This window comes from Desarmillaria tabescens, assembly GCF_030435595.1.
Source record: "Desarmillaria tabescens strain CCBAS 213 chromosome Unknown EV420scaffold_145, whole genome shotgun sequence".
NCBI lineage: Eukaryota > Fungi > Basidiomycota > Agaricomycetes > Agaricales > Physalacriaceae > Desarmillaria > Desarmillaria tabescens.
The window spans coordinates 49,111-67,542 of NW_026848444.1; the positions used below are offsets into that span (position 1 = coordinate 49,111).

General features: G+C 49.5%; 1 pseudogene across 1 annotated transcript; it reads left to right on the forward strand.

Annotated features, from left to right (window-relative positions):
• On the forward strand, positions 1 to 98 carry EV420DRAFT_t312 (annotated as a pseudogene). The gene has a single exon. The product of its transcript is annotated as a tRNA-OTHER (tRNA).
• The last annotated feature ends 18,334 nt before the right edge of the window (positions 99 to 18,432 follow it).

The window sequence follows — 18,432 nt, forward strand, 5'->3', positions numbered from 1 at the left end:
GCCAGTATGGTGTAGTGGTTAGCATGTCTGCTCGAGAAAGTCATGTGATATTGTTGGATTTATTTTTGAGGTCCCAGGTTCAATTCCCGGAATTGCCCTCTTTTCTAATGATGCCATCATTGACACAGATTGGGAAGCTTACTAAGCCACTTTGTCATCCTGATGGAATTACTGTATATGGGCTGGATGTAAACTGACACTCCTGATGTATCACAATTAACTGTCAACTAACACCTTTCAAACAGAAATCTAGCAGACCAGGCTGTCATGTTGACTGAGATGTGTTCCCAAGGTCAAGATGGTACAGTGTTGGGGTGTAGTGGAGCTGCTTTCTGCTGTGTATCAGTTTTCATCCTTTGACATGCCTTGCACCCTCGGATGTAAGTTTCCACGTCTTTCCGCATCTTGGGCCACCAGTAGTCTCTTAGGATTAAATCTCGGGTTTTTTCGATGCCCGGGTGTTCTGCAGAAACATGATCGTGGTGATGGGAGATGAGTTCTCCTCGTAGGGCATGGTCGTGGGGAACGTAGATACGTTCATCGTAGAATAGAAGGTGGTCCTTCTCAATGACCCCCTTTTCGTGGCTGAGGCTTGAAGCGATCTCTCGGTCCCACCGTTGGTGATCGCTTGTTGCTCTCCGAATTTTGCCATGAATTTCTTCCTCCATTGGCATTATCAAGGCACGGAAGAATTCTGGCTTCAAGAGGAAAATATCGTCATTGTCCTTCTTGCCCTGGTCGTGGTCGGCCTGCCGACTTAGAAGGTCAGCCTTCCTATTGGACGCTCCTGGTTTGTGGTTGAGCATTAAGTGGTATTCCGCTAGTTCGGTAACCCACCGTGCTTGTCTGCGGTTGAGTTTCTGGGGTTTGCAGAAGTATTGCAGATTTGAGTGATCCGTCCAGATTTCGAAATCTTGATGGGCACCCATAAGATAGTGTCACCACTCTTCTAAGGTGATCATTATCGCTAGCAATTCCTTGTCATAAATCTCATAATTCCATTCCGTCACGGAAAGGGATTTCGATAGAAACACAATCGGGTGCCATTTTCCTTCCTGTTCCTGTGACAGAATGGCCCCGATTGCCTCTTCGCTGGAGTCCGCCTCCATGCGAAACTTGTTGTAGTCATTTGGCATCACCAAAATGACTCCCATTGCAAATTGTCGTTTGAGCTCCTCAAATGCCTCTTGTTGCTCCTTCCCCCATGTCCAAGGGTTCTTCCCTGTGAGTTTCATCATTGGTTTGATGATTGCGCTATAGTGCCAGATAAATCACCGGTAGAAATTGGTGAATCCCAGGAAGGACTGTAGTTCCTGTTTCTTGGAGGGTGCTAGCCAGTCCATGATACTAGCGATTTTTACTGGATCCATTTTAACGGATCCTTCACTGATAATGACCCTGAGGTATTCTGTTTCGAGTACCTCGAACTCGCACTTTTCCGCTTTCAAGAACAACTTGTTCTTGTGCAGAATCCTCAGGACTTCCCGCACAATTCTTTGGTGTTCCGCCTTGTCCTTGGTGAAGATGAGGATGTCATCCAAATAAATGATGACCTTTCCTTGAGCAATGAGATCTTTAAAGATATCATTCATCATCCATTGGAATGTGGCTGGCGAATTGGTTAATCCAAAGAACATAACCATGGGTTCATAGAGCCCTCGGTTAGTGCAGAATGCAGCTTTGAATTCGTCTTCTTTCTTGATTCAAACATTGTTGTATCCCCAACGGACGTCTAGCTTAGTGAAATATCTCGCATCCTTTAGCTTATCCATAAGATCGGAGATAAGCGGTAGAAGATAGCAGTTTTTGATGGTCATTTCATTAAGCTTGTGGTAGTCTTGTACTGGTCGCAGTTTTTCATCCTTTTTCTTGACAAAGAAAAAGGGAGATGCCATTGGGGATTTGGAGGGTCGAATTTGGCCGGTAGCCAGGTTTTCATCAAGGAACTTGTCCAATTCCTCCTGCTCTTTTGGGTTCAAGAGGTATATCTTGCAATCCAAACTGGCATTGGCATTGGGAATAAGCTCAATAGCATGGTCCCAAGGCTTGCAAGGGGGGAGTTCATCAAAGTTTTCCTTGGCAAAAACATCGATGAAGTCCCGATAACGTTTGGGGACGATCTCCTCAAACGACTTTATTTTCTTTCCCTTGTTGGCCTTGGCAGCTAGGTCATTGGCTTTATGCCCCACCGCTCGCATATGAAAGGCTTTCTCAAAGTCTATAATGAGGATGGTATCTCCATCCTTGACTTCAGTTCCCCACTGCTGTTCTGGATCTTCATCTGGGAGACGGAACGGTATCTTGCGGCAGTCACAGCATGCCAAGGTTACCGAACCCGTATTCCAGTCAATAAGTGGGTTGTGCCTTTGTAGCCAGTCGTGTCCTAGGAAGATGGGTGTGGTTCCTAGGTCAATGACTGCTAATTCAATGTGTTTGCTGTGGTCTCCGATTTTGAGTCGGACCTCAGCGAATTCGGTGATGTCGCCACCCTTGTTGCGAGTACCATCCACGTTATAGACCGGAGTGGGGTGAGCTGCTTTATGCATGGTGATACCATGATCACGGGTCCACTGTCAGTCAATAGCACTTCTGGTACAGCCACTGTCGATCAGGGCCTTCACGGAGTGATGGGCCATAGTATCAAAAGTTTCCAGTTGTAGGGTGATTGTGATATTTTGCCCCTTCGCTCCTCGGACATATTGGGGTGGCTTGGTGAGCTGGTCCATATGTTCCAGCTTTCGGTACTCATCCAAATAGGATTCCCTGACTTGGCTCTCCAAGTCGGCAACCAGCGGCTCATCCACCTCCGTTTGTCGTTGGGGGTGGACCCACTGTTTGAGAAGTGATATCTTCTCTCCTGGGGTCTTGGTGAGTGGCATGGCTCGCCAGGTCCAGGCGGCTCTGAAGGGCTTCAGCCATTGGGAGCCCTGAGAGTACTCCGCTGATGCTGGTTGCATCGGGGTCTTCCTCTCGTCATCACAGTCCATAGGCTGCAAAGGCTCTGCTCCTATGACCGTGCGACCGGTCAGTTCCCTTTCACCTCGGTGCGGACACCCACTCAGGTTAGTTAGGACTTCACTGGATTTTGGAGAGTTCCGTAAACTCTTTAAATAACTAGAATTGTCTCTGCTGTTAGTGTTATCTTTAAAGGGGGGACGTACCTAAAAGGGGGAGTCTCTCTCTCCTGTGCAGCCCGCTTGATCCTTGTGGGCGATTGAGCTTTTTTGGCCGGTGTCCTCTAGGATAGAGGTGGCTGCTCCCCGGTTATCCTTTCTACTCGGTTCCACATGTGGTGCTGGGTTTTCTCCAGAGGCTTTACAACAGTCTGCCATCAGGTCCGCTGGGCTCCACCGGCCCTCGGCTTCGTCCCTAGGCTCGCCTGGACTCCCCGACCTCACCATCACTGAAGTGGTCTGTCATCAGGGAACCTTGATGCACAGAGGGGATGCCAGTTCACCATCATCTGGACCTACTGCTGCTATGTGCGACTTTCCTGGGAGTTGGACTACGTAGTCCTCATTTTGACTTCCCATATGGTGGACGTCACCTGCAGGGAACAACGACATCACACCCCCAAGGTTCCACCCTTGGCCGCCTGTCGAACTGGTAGGCTCCTCTGCATTGTACATGCGCCCCAAAGGGGTATTTGCAGTGGCTTGGACACAGCAGGTACCGCCAGCACTAGGACTTGGCTGGTGGGGTTCATTGCTAGTTAAAGCAGTGGAAATCCTGTGTACGCTGTTAATGGGCCAACTCGAGGGTCCCCCTCCTGCTTTTATGCAAGCGTTGGGTGGAGGGGACAGGTGTGAGGAGCCCCATCGGTCCTGGGCTTTGTTCCTGATCATGCCTGGACTCTTGATCCGTTGATCGAGAACTCATTCCAGGTTCTTGATCAAACAATCAAGAGTTGCTTCTGGATCCTCAATCGACTGATCGAGATCCGTCCTGCACTGGTACAGCCTCGAGTTGCTAGTCGGGTCTGACTCTTTTGTGCCCGACCCTTGGGGTTCATTGCCCAACGGGCAGTGGTAATCCCCTGATACACTGTTCTTGTTTTGCAATTCCTTCATAATGCGAGATGAATGCGATATATTGTTACAAGTATCTACAGATATAACATAAGCATGAATATTCATGTCATAAGGCGCACCATGATAAACCCCAGCCGATGAAGTAGAATCGCAAAGTTCTACACCGGCGTCTCTTTTATTTCCTCGATCTCTGTCGAGCTAGTGAGGTCTTCTTCCTCTATTTCTGCTAGAATGGCTTGGAGATGGGTTGCAAAAGTCAATGGCTTTTTCTTCGGAAATTTCAGCCACTTCGACTTGTCAGGCAGGCACTTATTGTCCCGCCCCTGGTGTCCGGTGTGTCCGCACTGGAAACATCGCTTTTCTCTTTTGAGATGATCGATGTCCATAGGTTCGCCTTCACCGCCATAGGTGAATCCAGTGGCGTCCCTTCTGCTCTTCGAGCCACTCGAAGAGCCCCCTGCTGTTCTGGGCTTGGAACCAGCGGTCCCGCTGGGATACTTCCCGCCTTGAGCGAGATGAACTCGGTAGTTCTCATCCATTTGTAGGACCCTGCGCCTCCACTCCCAGTAGGTGGTAGGCCACATATTGTCTCTGCCCATAATTATCTGCTTGATATTGGGCCGGATCGCAAGGGCGACGACTTCCTCCATTTCCTCGTCGTTGTGGAAGCGTTCAGCTTCCACGGCCAGTTGTTCAAATCTCTCGAAGAATTTGATGGCCGTCTTGAACTGCGCTTGCTGCAGTTTCTTCCATTGCATCCGCTTGATTTGGACCTCTGCTACCTCTCTGAAACGTGTTCAGACGTTTTCCTGGAAGGTCTCCCAGGAGGGGAGGCGATGTCTCCCACTGTGTGGGTCCTTGTAGTGTCGCTGTTGATGGATCCACCAGGTCATCACTTCCCCACCAAACCGGTGGGCTGCGAAGACTACTCGACTTGGGCCATACCCATATGCTTTGTTAAGCGCGAAGTATTGGGCAAATACCTCAAAGTAGTATTTGCAGTGGTTAAAGAAGCGATCTAGGTCACTGGCCTTTCTGTGGAATTTGTCGGGGACCTCTATCAACGTCAGTTTTACGTTTTCCCAGGGGTTAGCCTGTCCATCAGGGATAACCCATCCATTTGGCGGATCGGGTGGTAGAGGGGGGTGTGCAGGTCGGGGTAGTGATCGAAGATTTTGATCACTACGGGGTGATGGCGGTTGCGCTGGGGGTCGAGGTGGTATTGGTGGAGGTCCTCCTCCACCTCCTCCTGATCCTCCTGGGCTGCCTCCACCTCCTCCAGGAGCGGCGAGTGCTGGTCCACCTGATTCTCCCATTGGCGCCGATTGTGAGGGGTCTCCGCCCATACTTCGGGCATGGAACTTTCCTCCTCCTGCAGCGGTTATCCCCAGGGTGTTGGACGGTGCCCAGGTCATGTTGGGGATCGGGTTTTCTGGGCCTACTATTCCCAGTTCAGGGAATGACTCTTCACCGTAGCACCTTCCTGGTGCTATGGGTTGGTCGGGGTGTATTTTGTTCCAGTCGATGGCAGCATGATACCATGTTTCAGTACGGAGTATCTTGTCTTCCAGTGTGGAACCTAGTTCTGCAGCACGATACGCTTGTCCTTGGTTAGACGTGGTCCAATTCACATTGTATCGTAGTCGTCTGCTCATCCATTCTAACATTTGCTGCCATGTTAGATCATATATTTGCCAGGCCATAAGTTCCTGTGCTTGAGCCTTGGATGAACTCAGGTGGGTCACTGGAGGGGCTTCTGCTGGGAGGGGGCTCATCCTCCTGGAGCCATTGTTCGATGACCATCCCTGCTCTGGTCCAGGGATCGGACCTGTTGTCATGATTGGGTGGGAAACCAATGACCTGGTATCTGGAGAATATCGTATATCCTGCATCCCAGTCATCGTTCCACTGCCATACGCCCCAGAAGTATCGGCAGTACTCATCCCAGATCTCCAGGGCGTCCTCACATCTCCAGATCCAGGGCCATAGCCCTCATGGAGGGAGGAAACCTCCATCGTACCTGTCGGGTAGGAATCCTCCTTCTGGTGTAAGGAATGGCTCAAGCTCGTTGGAGGGTTTTGCTCCCTCATGCTCGACTGTAGCCAGGGCTCTGAGGTGGCGACAGATGGAGCAGTTGCAATAGGGGTACGGATGGGGAGTGGTCTGGTCAAGCTCCCTTGGGACTTGGTTTGGGAGGATGATAGGGTCCAGAAAGGGTTGGTCTCTGGCAAACCAGTCGAGGAGCCTGTCTCCTTCAGGTGTGTCTCCTGGGAAGATAACCCACTGGCCCCCGCTAATCGGGGATCTATGGTGGGTGTAGTACTCTGGGAGCTCCTCATTATTACTGTCGGAGTACTTGGTGAATACGACACTGTCAGGTCCGTCTTCGACGGCGTCGTTGGTAGAAGTCTCTGAGATATGGGCAAAGCGAGGCTCTGCAAACTCTCTAAGGTTGACGATGGTGAAGAGAGTTGGGGGGATGACCTCAGATTCGGGTCGGGGGGAGGGCCAGACAAAGTCCAACTCATGGACAGACTCGTCGTCCCACCAGGAAGGGGGTCCTTCAACTCTGTAGGTTCCATCAGGGGTGTATGACCTGAGAGAGGTTGGAGCGTCATACCACTCTGGCTCAGGAGATTCATCTCTTCGATGTCCTCCTGCGTTGGGTATTTCTCATATCTCCCCTCGTCCCCAGGCAGGGAGGAACAGGTTTTCATCTTCTTCGAAGGTGGTTCTTCACCTGGTTCGTCCATGGATGATTCAACTGAATACATCGATGTAGAACCCACTCGTTCTTCTCCGATAGAGGTGCTCTCCATCATCGTCAAACCCTGGGATGGCTGCGGATAACTCTGTGGAGGCGATGGATGGCTCCTTGGAGTCATTGTCGTCGCCCCAAGTCGTGTCATCCCAGGATCCATCTGCACTGGTCCAGTACTCGATGGTAAATCTGGGGTCGACTCGGTCATCTCCATCATCTGGAGGGATGCCGAGTTGTCCGAGCTCCTCTTCCCGAAGGGATTCTTCACCTTCACTGTCTCGGTGATCCTCGCCCTGAAGCTCAAGCGTGGGGGCTCGGTCTTCTCTGTCAGGTAAGGGGTGTCGAAGTGTGTCTCGCTCCCCCCTTGGCCATGGTGTGAGGGACCTGAGCCGGACGGTGCTTGTTGTTCGTGAGGTTCCTGTTGATGAGCCATTGAGCCCATGTACTCTCCCTCTTCCGGGGGTCGGTGCTCTTTGGCATTGGGTTGGTCGGAGGATATGGAGAACTGTGACTGCAGTTACTAGTGTCAAGATACTGAAGGTAGTTCCGAAGATAATGGCAGTGCAGTCTGAGGGGGTGAGCGGCATAAAGTTCGTTGTACCACAACGAATGTTTATGATCTCGGGGTACGAGGGGTGCCGTTTTAAATAACGGGCTGAAGGTTTCTTTTCTTTGGAAGTATAACAGTGACTGCCTTGAAGTGGTACAGTTACTGTTGACAATGGTAAGGGTAGTAAGGGCAAGCTTCGGCTAATTGTTAAGCACTAACTCTAATCTGAACCAAGGCTGATCTCTATCCTGTCACTTGCATTCGGTGATTCAGTGTTAGAGAGGCGTTGGTAGATTGCAAGAAGTTAGGCATCACTTTATAGCGAAAGCAAGGAGCTTGTAAGAGTTAGGAGTATATAACCTTAGCTGAAGCTGGGGTCTAAGGCCACAGCGTAGGCTAGCTTAAATACATGTTAGACTCGTACTAAGAATAGTATCTACAAGGGTGCATGCAATGAGAAGTGCGTCTTTCAATGAATGAGGAGTGAGGACACTAAAAGAAGTGTACTCCTGATGAATGAGAGTAAAGAGCGCATATCACCTGCATCTGCGTGGGACTCCGTCTGAATAGGCTGCATCCTGTAGACCGCTCTCGACTGGCAGTCGACTCTCGTCCAACTACTAAGAAGCATGATGCCATCAAGAGAAGCATGATGGCACATGCAGGTTGTTGGTCATCTGGGGGCAGCAGCTGTGAACTGGGGTGACGGCAACCGGGTAAACGGGTAAGGAGTGTGCTGGCAGAATATCATGGGTCCGAGAGATAAGATAGGCAGGTCCGGGGTTCCGAGAGATAAGGATAAGATAAGATAAGGAAAATAGAGGTAAAGTTGTAATACCTACCATGTCAATTTCTTCAGAGTGTGCTGAGGCCGAACATTGGGATGAGTAGATTGTGAATACGTCTGAGACATATGGAGTGTCGGGTTCATGGTACTTGCCTAGGTCGTTAGGTGGTATTTTGTTATCAATACCAACTGTCTTTCCTTTGTCATTGACCATCCACTGAATCTTTTGAATTTGGGCCTCATACTTGTTTACTAGTTGTTCTGTGTTGGCCAGGTCAGAGTGTTTTACCCAGGAGTTTTCTTCCACGGGATAACCCTTCCATTTGATGAGGTATCCGGTGATCATTTTATGATTCCGGCCTCTGCCTACTACTCGGTCGTGCTCCTGGACGATTTCTTCAATCTCATACTCCTCTTCATCGTCAATGAGTTCAGGGGGTGGCCTTTCCGGTCGTGGCTGATTGGGAAAGGCTGGGGCTTGATAGGGTGTCAGCAACGATTCATTGAATTGGTTGTGAATCCTCCACTTCTCTGGCAGCTTTAGTTCATAGGATGAGACCCCCTTTTTTGCCACGACTTTGAAGGGTCCCACCTGTCGATCCCCCAGTTTACTGGTTGGCCTTGGGAGATGGAGGTGAGCAGCGTCTAGCCAAACTTTATCACCCGGTTGGTACTCAATTGCTGGTGATCTCCCCTTGTCATAATGTCATTTCATAGTTTCGGCCGCCTTTTCCAAAGACTCCTTGGCTTTTGCCTGAACCTCTTGTATACCCTGCACTAGTTTTGATGCAGCAGGTACCATTCCAGTTCCTCGAGCGGTAGTGATCACCTGTCTATCCCTTCCAAATATGGCTTTATACAGAGAAAATCCCGTGGCAGAGTGTTTTCGATTATTGTGAGTAAATGCTGCCAGGGGTAGCCATTCACTCCAATCATCTTGTCGATAATTTATGAACAACTTGAGGTACTTTTCTATCTCCTGATTGACTTGTTCCGTCTGTCCATCGGTTTGCGGATGGTATGCTGTGGATGGATTACCAGTGACTTGGATGAGGGCATAGAACTCCTTCATGAACTTGGATACAAAGACCGACCCTCAGTCCGAGATGACCTTTTCCGGCATTACCCTGTATGATACGTAGACTTGATCCCTCAGAATCTTGGCGAAGCCCAGAGAGATAAGTTCCTTGGTGTGGGCGACAGGGATAATGGTTTTGGAAAATCGGTCAACGATGACCAATATGGAGTCGTACCCTTTGGAGTTCGGAAGCTTAGTGATCATGTCCACGGAGATATGAGTCCATGGTCAGGTAGGTACTTCGTTAGGATGAAGGGGGGCCCGTTTGGGTCTCCAATCCGTTTTGGTTCGCTGGCAAGTTTCACAGCCCTTTACATACACTTCTACATCTCGACGCATTCGAGGCCACCAGTAATCTCATAGTATGAGCTCCTTGGTCTTCTCGATTCCCGGGTGGCCTGCAGTCATGTGATCGTGCTTCAAGGCTATGATCTCACCCCGAAGCGATCGGTCTACAGGTATGTAGATTCACCCATTGTATCGAAGGGTGCCCTGATCTCAGGTAATCCTCTTCTCATGGTTGAGAGAGTCGGAGATTCCCCTGTCCCAGCAGCGTGGATTGTGGGTGGCCAATTTGATCTTTTCATGAACCTGTTCAGAGGTGGGCATGATCAACACCCTAAAATGCTCTGCTTTAAGGATCACTACGTCTTTGTTATCCTCTTTTCCTTGATCATGGTCGGCCCATCTAGACAATAAGTCAGCTTTCCAGTTCTGGGTGCTGGGTTTATGGTGTAGGGTAAATTGGTACTCTGCGAGCTCAGTAACCCATCTTGCTTGTCGCCGGTTTAGTTTCTGAGGTTTGCGAAAGTATTGTAGATTAGAGTGGTTGGTCCATATCTTGAAGTTCTCTCAGGCCCCCATCAGGTAATGCTGCCACTCATCTAGGGCCATCATAATGGCTAGCAACTCCTTGTCGTAAATTTCATAATTGTGCTCGGTGACCGATAGCGATTTGGAAAGGAATGCTATGGGTCGCCATTTCTCTTCCTGCAGTTGGGATAGCACGGCCCCTATGGCTCCTTCACTAGAGTCCGCTTCTACTCGAAATTTTCCTTTATCCAAAGGAATGGCTAGCACCACGTCCACTTGGAATAGCTTCTTGAGTTTTTTGAAGGCATCTTGCTGCACCCTTCCCCAAGTCCACTCGACCTTTCCGGTGAGGGCAGTAAGGGGCTTGACATGTTTACTATAGTCCCTGATGAATTGTCGGCAGAAGTTTCAAAATCCGAGGAACGACTGCAGTTCCTGTTTTTTCCGATGTACGGGCCACTCCAGAAGCCCTGCAATTTTAACTGGGTCCATCCGAATCTTCCCCTCACTAATGATCACCCCTAGGTACTCGGTCTCCTCCACCTCAAACTTGCATTTCTCTGCCTTAAGGAAGAGCTTGTTTTCATGTAGGATGCGTAGCACCTTTCGGACGATCTGTTTGTGCTCTGCTTTTGTCTTGGAAGCGATCAGGATATCATCCAAGTATACCGTGATTTCTCTGGTGGTGATCATGTCTTTGAAAATGTCGTTCATCATCCATTGAAAGGTAGCAGGGGAGTTGGTGAGCCCAAAGAACATAACCAGAGGTTCATACAGGCCCCGGTTAGTACTAAATGCCGCCTTCCATTCATCCCCCTTCTTGATTCGAACATTGTTATACCCCCAGCGGACGTCCAACTTGGTAAAGTACTTCGCATCTTTCAGCTTGTCCATAAGCTCACCAATCAGGGGTAAGGGATAACAGTTTTTGACAGTCATGTCATTAAGTTTCTGGTAGTCCTGGACCGGCCGTAGTTTCCCATCCTTTTTCTTTACAAAGAAGAAGGGAGATACTATAGGTGATTTTGAGGCTCAAATCTGACCGGAAGACAGGTTTTCGTCCAGAAATCGGTCCAGTTCCTCCTGCTCGGTTGGATTTAAGGGGTAAATTTTGCAATCTAAGCTGGCGTTGGCATTAGAGATCAGCTCAATGGCATGATCCCATGGCTTCTGCAGGGGTAATTCATCGAAGTTTTCCTTCACAAAGACGTCACGAAATTCCCTATACTCCTCTGGTACAATATCCTCAAAGCTCTTTTCTGTTTGCTTAGCATGGGCCTGGGCGGCTAGCTCATTGGCTTTAGTCCCCATGGCCTGGACGTGAAAGGCTTCTTCGAAGTCCACCACCAGAATGGTATCTCCCTCTTCATATTCTTCTCCCCATCGAGCAGACAGATCCTCGTCCAGAAGGGAAAAGGGGATCTTCCAACAGGAACATCGTGCGAGCGTGACTGATCCGCTTTTCCAGTCAATCAGGGGGTTATGATGTTGAAGCCAATCATGCCCGAGGAAGATGGGAGTGTTCCCGAGGTCGACCATGGCAAGGTCAATACACTTGGTGTGGTCTCCAATGCGTAGTCGTACCTTGGCATACTCCATGATATCTCCGCCTTTATTCTGAGTTCCATCCACATTATACATGGGGGTAGGTCAGGCTGCTGGTTTGACCCTGACCCTGTGCTCCTGGGCCCAGGCCTGGTCTATGGTGCTTCCTGTACAGCCACTGTCGATTAAGGCTTTCACGGTGTGGGTGTCATGGGTATCGAGCGTCTCAAGTTGCAAGTCTACTGACATGCTCCTCCCCTTCCTGCCTCTAATATACATTGGCGGCCTCTTCAAGTCCTCCAGCCACTCCCACTTATCTCTTGCCTCTGATGCACTCTCCGGTTGCTCTTGTAGCACTTGGCATAAATCTGTGGTTACCTCCCCTTTGCAGGCGGGATGAATCCACCCATTGAGGACAGCACGTGCGGCCGCATCGTTGGTGGCTAGGCATAATGCCCTACGTGTCCAATGCGGTCCAAAGGGCTTGTAGTACATATTGCGAATGGGGGTAGGATTCCGGAGTTGCTTGGCATGCATGGAGTGCGACCTTCGAGGCTTTGTGATGGGAATATCGGACCGTAGGTACGCTTCTTCGTCTTCTACTTCCTCCACCGTGACAGGTCGATAGGTTGATCCTTGAGGCGGCATTTGGTCACCAGGCCAAAAAGGGCCCTTAGGCAGCAATTGGTCGCTGTTCATCAAGGGGGTGGAGGAGGGCTCTCTGCCCTGTGTTTGGCCCTGGCCACGGGCGCTTGTGCTCGGCATTGTAACCTCCACAGTCGATCCTAGCTTAGCTCTTTTCCTCCCGACAGTACTCTGGGTAACCCCTCGTGGACGCACACATATCGGCTTGCCTTGGGGGTCCACGCTGTTTGCTGGCGCATTCTGCATTCCTGTGGCTACTAGGAGTGGGGGATCCCCTCGGTTCCTTGCCTCAGCTGCTTTTCCAATGCTGACCGCAGCTACAATCAGGGTAGGAGTGGCAGCCTGGGTTGTCGACCCTTCTTCCACGTTGGGGCGACTGGGCCCAGTCTGATTCTGGCATGAGGGCCTCTCCGTTGCATCCGGAACTTTCCCCATACTGCCAGGCGGGGGTTCTCGAGCAGAGACAGCCCCTAGGGGTTCATTGCTGGATGCAGGCTGCATAGAGCAGCGGAAATCCCCTCCTACACCTTGGGTATCGTGCAATTCCTTTTTCTTAATTTCGGTGGTGTTGAACGTGGCAAAAACATCATGATATTGTTCATACGGAGTACCTACATACATAGTATAAGTCTGACCAGCAACCTGAGAGCACGCACCATTAGAAATTAAGTCCTTTGCTGATGCCGTCGAATCGCTTATTTCGATGCTGGCTCGTCTTTTGATGACTTTTCTTCCTTGACCTCCTCAACCTTCATATCCTTTCCTAGTTCTTCCTTCTCCGCCTCAGCGAGGAGCTGTCGCAAGCGTTGTGCGGGGATCTTTTTGCATGGGGGGAGTTTGACAGGGATCCATTTTGATTTGTCCGTAGGACATTTATGGTCCTGGCTCCACCTGGTATTTCCACACTTAAAGCACCTCTTCTCGCTTCTCAGCTTATTGATCTCCATTGGCTGCCCTGCACCACCGTACATCACCCCTGTGGAGTCCCTCTTGTCCCCCGAACTCCTGGATCCTCCTGTCTTCATGGAGGGCTGGTTTTGATTGCCTCGACCCAAACCGCTGTTAGGGTTTGGGGAGGTCTTACTGCCTTGTTGCTGGGCAAGGCCGTACCTGTAATTGGCATCGATCCTTTCAATATGCCACTTCCATTCGGCATAGGTGGTGGGACGCACGTTGTCCCCATGCATAATCGTGTTCTGAACCGTCGGTCGTACTGCGGCTTTGACAGCTTCGAACATCTGCTTCTCATCTCCGAATTCCTCACACTTGTGGGCTAGTTCTTCGAACTTCGCGAAGAACTCGATTGCCATCTTAAAGTCTGCTTGTTGGAGCTTCCTCCATTCTTGCTTCCATATAGCTATCTCCGCCACTTCTCGGAATCTCGTTGTGAGATCCTCAGTGAATTTGAACCATGATGGCAGTCTCCAGTGCCCCCGTTCATCGTGATATCGATAATACTGGTCGTTCCACCACTTCTGCGCTTTCCCTCGTAGATAGGACTGGGCAAAGGTGATCCGATAAGGATTCTGCCCAGCTGCATTGAGAGTGTAATACATTGAGAATACCTGGAAGTAAAGCTCGCAGTGATGGAGGTAGCGAGTGATGTCCGAGGATTCCCCGGTGAAGTATTCTGGCTGCATAATCAGCTTTGGTTTCACGTTGTTCCAGGGGTTGTTTGTAGCCCCGGGGGGTAGCTGCCATGCTGGCAGTGTGCCAGGCAGTGAGGGTGGTACTGGCAGGATTGGTGGATTGGGTGGCCTTGGCAACAACCTGAGTTTCGGGTTGTGTCCTGGAGATGGATATCCTCCAGGCTTTGGTGGTACTGGGGGTGGCAGTCCTGCTGGTGATTTCTTTGGTGGCGGGGGGACCATGGATCCCTTCCCTTTGTTGACATTTGACGGTCCAGCCCCTTCATCCTCTGCCCATCCTTGGTCAGTGCCTCCACCTCCTGCCATGAATTTCATGGTGTCCAGCGGGTGGGGCATGGGTGCGGGTCAGCGATAGGCCGCACACCCGGGTTGTTGATCTTCCAGATTGCACATGTTCCAGACTATCGCAGCTCTATGCCAGGCGTCTACCTCGAGGATGTTCCTCATCAGGTAGAGGTCTCCCGCATGCCTGGCATCGATATAGTCTTCCCCTGCTTCAGTGATAAGCCACTGGGGGTCCTGCACCATGTTTTCCGCCATTATCTCGTATAGCACCTCCCATTCTAAAAACACCAGCACCACCAGTGAAGAGGCTCTGTGCGTGCCAAGCTAGAAATGCACTAGTGTATATAACACTAACACACCCACACTCACACTCACACACACACAAACCCTCAGTAGTTCAGGGGTGATGTGCAATACAAGCACACAATAGCAGTAGTATTGAAAGAATCCTTGCACGTTACAATATAATATAGCGTGCTTAGCAATATAATAATCTTCTAAGTCCAAATGCTTTTGGAACAGGAGGTGAGCGACAGAATCGCTTGGCCTCAAGGCAAAAGTATTATTTCGCAAGCCCCCAAATGTTCTACAAGACCGTATAACCCTCAAAATATGTCGTGCGCAACACACAAGTGTCCACAATGTTTCACAATTCACTTGACACGACTTAAAGCCTTGCGCTCCAAGCAGAAAACACTTCAAAACTCATTCGTAGATCCACAGGGTTCTAACCTATGCGATCCAGAGATACACAAACACAGAAAACATGTCCACAAGCCACAGGGTTTGAACCTATGCCACTTGGGAATAAACTAAAAAAACCTCAGAGATTACTGACAAGCCAAAGGGTTCAAACCTCTGCCACTTGCAATAACTCGGAATTCACAAACAAATTCCAAAAACACAAATGCACATTCAAGTTATCACAATACAATATTCTCTAAGTAGAGCGCAATCAATTACTGTACTTTACTTGAACAAATCAAGCGTGCTCGAGCAAGGCATGCCTCGCGAGCTCTCAAAGTGTTCAAAATAATTCTAAGTTCAATAATATTCTCTCACTCGAAGCTTCAAATAAAATCCTTTCATCGTACACTAAGTGTGCTGCTTTGTAGTACAACTGCAGAGGTCTGAAAACTTGCTAACTACCTGTAACTACCGCTCTTATATTTACCGTTAACTATATGAAATGTAAATACTGAAAATAGACAATGCTCCACCTCAGACTCCCTTCTCTTGCATGCTGCGTCAGCCATAGTGATAGTAATCATTATTTTACTCAGCACTCCATGTCGGCGCGCGTGCTACCACTGTTTTCTCCACTTGGCAAGGCCTAGCCTTGTCGTGCCATGTGGCATGTGTCTTCTTATTGGCTCCGCAGATTTAATTACAGTGCCACGCAACTTATCTAGTGAGTGAGTTTTATTTTATTGGTTGCTGCGCAACCATTTCTAGTTTAATATTTCATATGGGCAGCGGGTTTTATTTCTCTCCGGCTGAGAACTCCTTAGAGTATTCGGACTTGTTGATTCTTCGTTCAGGATGACGTTTCTCGGTGATTGCCGGATCAGCAGGGTTTGCATGTCATAGATCAATGTAGCACGAAGCACCTTCAATATATTATCTTCAGTGAATTTAATTGAGTGATACACTGCAGAGGAGGGCACAGTGTGTGTGTATAAGCACTGAGACTGCACACTTAAATGACACAAGTGTGCCACTCTAAGTCTAAGCCATGCGCTCTACTCATATTATTTTTATTATAGTGCTTTCTGCCTCAGTGTGTAGTGCTCTATGCCTTACATGCACTCTAATATATTCACGGGGCACACACATGTTTGCATTGCTAGAATTCATAAAATTACATGTGTGAACGTGTTGCATGTGTGTCACCAGTACGGTTTGGACTGATCTAGTGAGAACCACCCTCACCTGTCTCATTACTTCCCCCGTGATGGTGGAATTGGGTGGTCTCCTCGGCATCCCACTGCCTGCTTGCTCGCGTTGACCACGTCGCTCCTCCACGCCCTCGTTGTCGCCTCTCTCTGAGATCACATCTCCTCCTCCACTCGGCGAGGTCAGAACAATCCTCGTCGAAGACCTCGTCGAGGAAGCGATGTCTGGCTTCCTCACAGTATACGTCATCGGCCGTTCTTCATAGGGTCTCTCGGAATTGAAGCTCTGCTGCTCCAATTCTTCGATGGGCCTCGTCATCCATGGCGTCTGGCTCGAGGGGGAGGTCCTCAAGGTCTCATATGGCGCGACGCTCTGCATTTCTGGTGCATGCACTGTTCATTCTCGCTCGGTCCATTCGGGCCGCTCCTTCTGGGGTGACCCGGTGAAGAGGCTGGCTGTGGGCACCTGTGGAATAGTGAGCGGGCTAAAAGGCAAACCTCAAAAACCCACACACACACTCACACAACTACACAAACTACAATCACCCTCGTAAGTTCTAGGGGGAGCGATTATTTCTAATGCGATCCAACTATACTTCAATATCTCGAAGAGTTTCTCTTATTCTCAGCGCTCTTAGCGAAGCTAAGCTTTCTCTAATGACTTCCTAAGTCTAGGAACTTTTTACAGGAAGGTCGTTCACTGGCGCGACGCAACCTTCAAGGCAGATTTGAGTTATAATACACAAGGGACACTGATCCCAACAGAAACAGAGATGATACACATTGAAACAATAGTGAGCTTACTAAAAGAACACCACAGACAAGCACTGACTTAGCCCGCTCGCTACACAACTGTATGTAGGGGTTCTCCAACTAACTCCAGCAGGTTATCTCGACTCAAGAACACTTCAGAAGTGCTCGGAAAACAGATTCAGAAACGGAACTTCGAACAGAACTGACACAGAACAGACTGAAACAGAACAGAACAGAACAGAACAGAACAGAACTCAGATTTCCACTTCAACACATTCTCCGAACAGACTTAACACACTTAACAGAACAGAAACAGCGTCACTGATTCGTATTCACTCTGACTAAGTTCTCAAAAGTCTTATCAAAAGGGTATCTTGTATTTCTCTGAGTGAGCTCGCTAATTCTACGCACAGCTCGAAGTCACAAACTGATCCTTTGTTACAGTACCGCCTTCAACGCGTGCACGGGAACTCGGGGGCTCGAAACCTAGCCTCTACCTACTGTAACCAGTCTACTTATACTACAGGGGAATTAGAATTACAAACGTCGCGCAGTACCCAGACTCCTACATGCATAGCACGTTGCCACCGCTGCCTTACTGAGCATCCGAGTCGGACTTCCCAGTTTTAGTCTCATTTCTATAGTGAGCTCGCTAAACGCGTGCCAAGAGGTGCTCCCCCGACACCCGCGGGCTCGTTCTCTAGCGACCGACAGGTCTAGGCGCACGAAACTATCAGTTCTGGCATATGTCGTTCAGGACTTCTTTCTTGGATTCACAGAGGCTTCTCATAGACACAGCAACAAGTGAGTCTTCGAACAATGGGACTCAGAACAATGGAACGCGGGCTCGCGGACTTCGGCTGAAGCCCATTGCCCAAGCTTGTGCCGGTGATATCTGTCAGCTCGCTTAAGGATTTCCCTGGATTTTCAGGTACGGCGTGTCACAGTTAGCGAGCGCGCTAAGTGTTCTCAGTGCCAGTGCAATCTTCAAGGTTTTATCTAGCTCCCGTGAGTGTGCCTGTAAGTTAGAGCCTAAGGCATTGGGTATAGGGTTTGGCCTTCTCATCACGCATGCCCGTCAGGTACAGTGCTGTGACTAAGTCCTGTTTAGAATCCTGTTGCTTCTTATGCCATAAGTTTTATTCCATATCATTGCACCGCGTAGCATTAGTGTCGACGCGTAGTTTTAGTCTGCTCGCTCACTATTTCTCAGTATGCGTGTAAAACACTCTAGATTGCAAAATTACACGCGTAAATAGGCTGCAGTCGCAACATATCCCCCCCACTAAAGTCCTGACCGTCCTCGGTCATCGCATTGTGGGTCCGCATGTTCTCTTTCCTTTCCATGTGCTCCGAATTCGAAGGCACAGGTTCCGGGTACATCAATGTTCATAGAAGTTCTCATGTGAGTGCTTCTTTTCTTATTAGAAGGTCGGGGACCAGAGAGCTCACTAAATAAAAGTTAAGTCCCTCCAGTTTGCTTTCCCACCTTTCTACTCTTTTCACCCACTTTCCTAGTGAGCTTGCTCTCTGTCTTCTCTTCTACGGTTTCTGTCGCCGTCGTTCAACTCAGTACGTGTTCTAACGCGTGCTGTCACCGTTGGCTGACGCTTCTCTTTGGTTTCAGAAGTCCCTTCAAC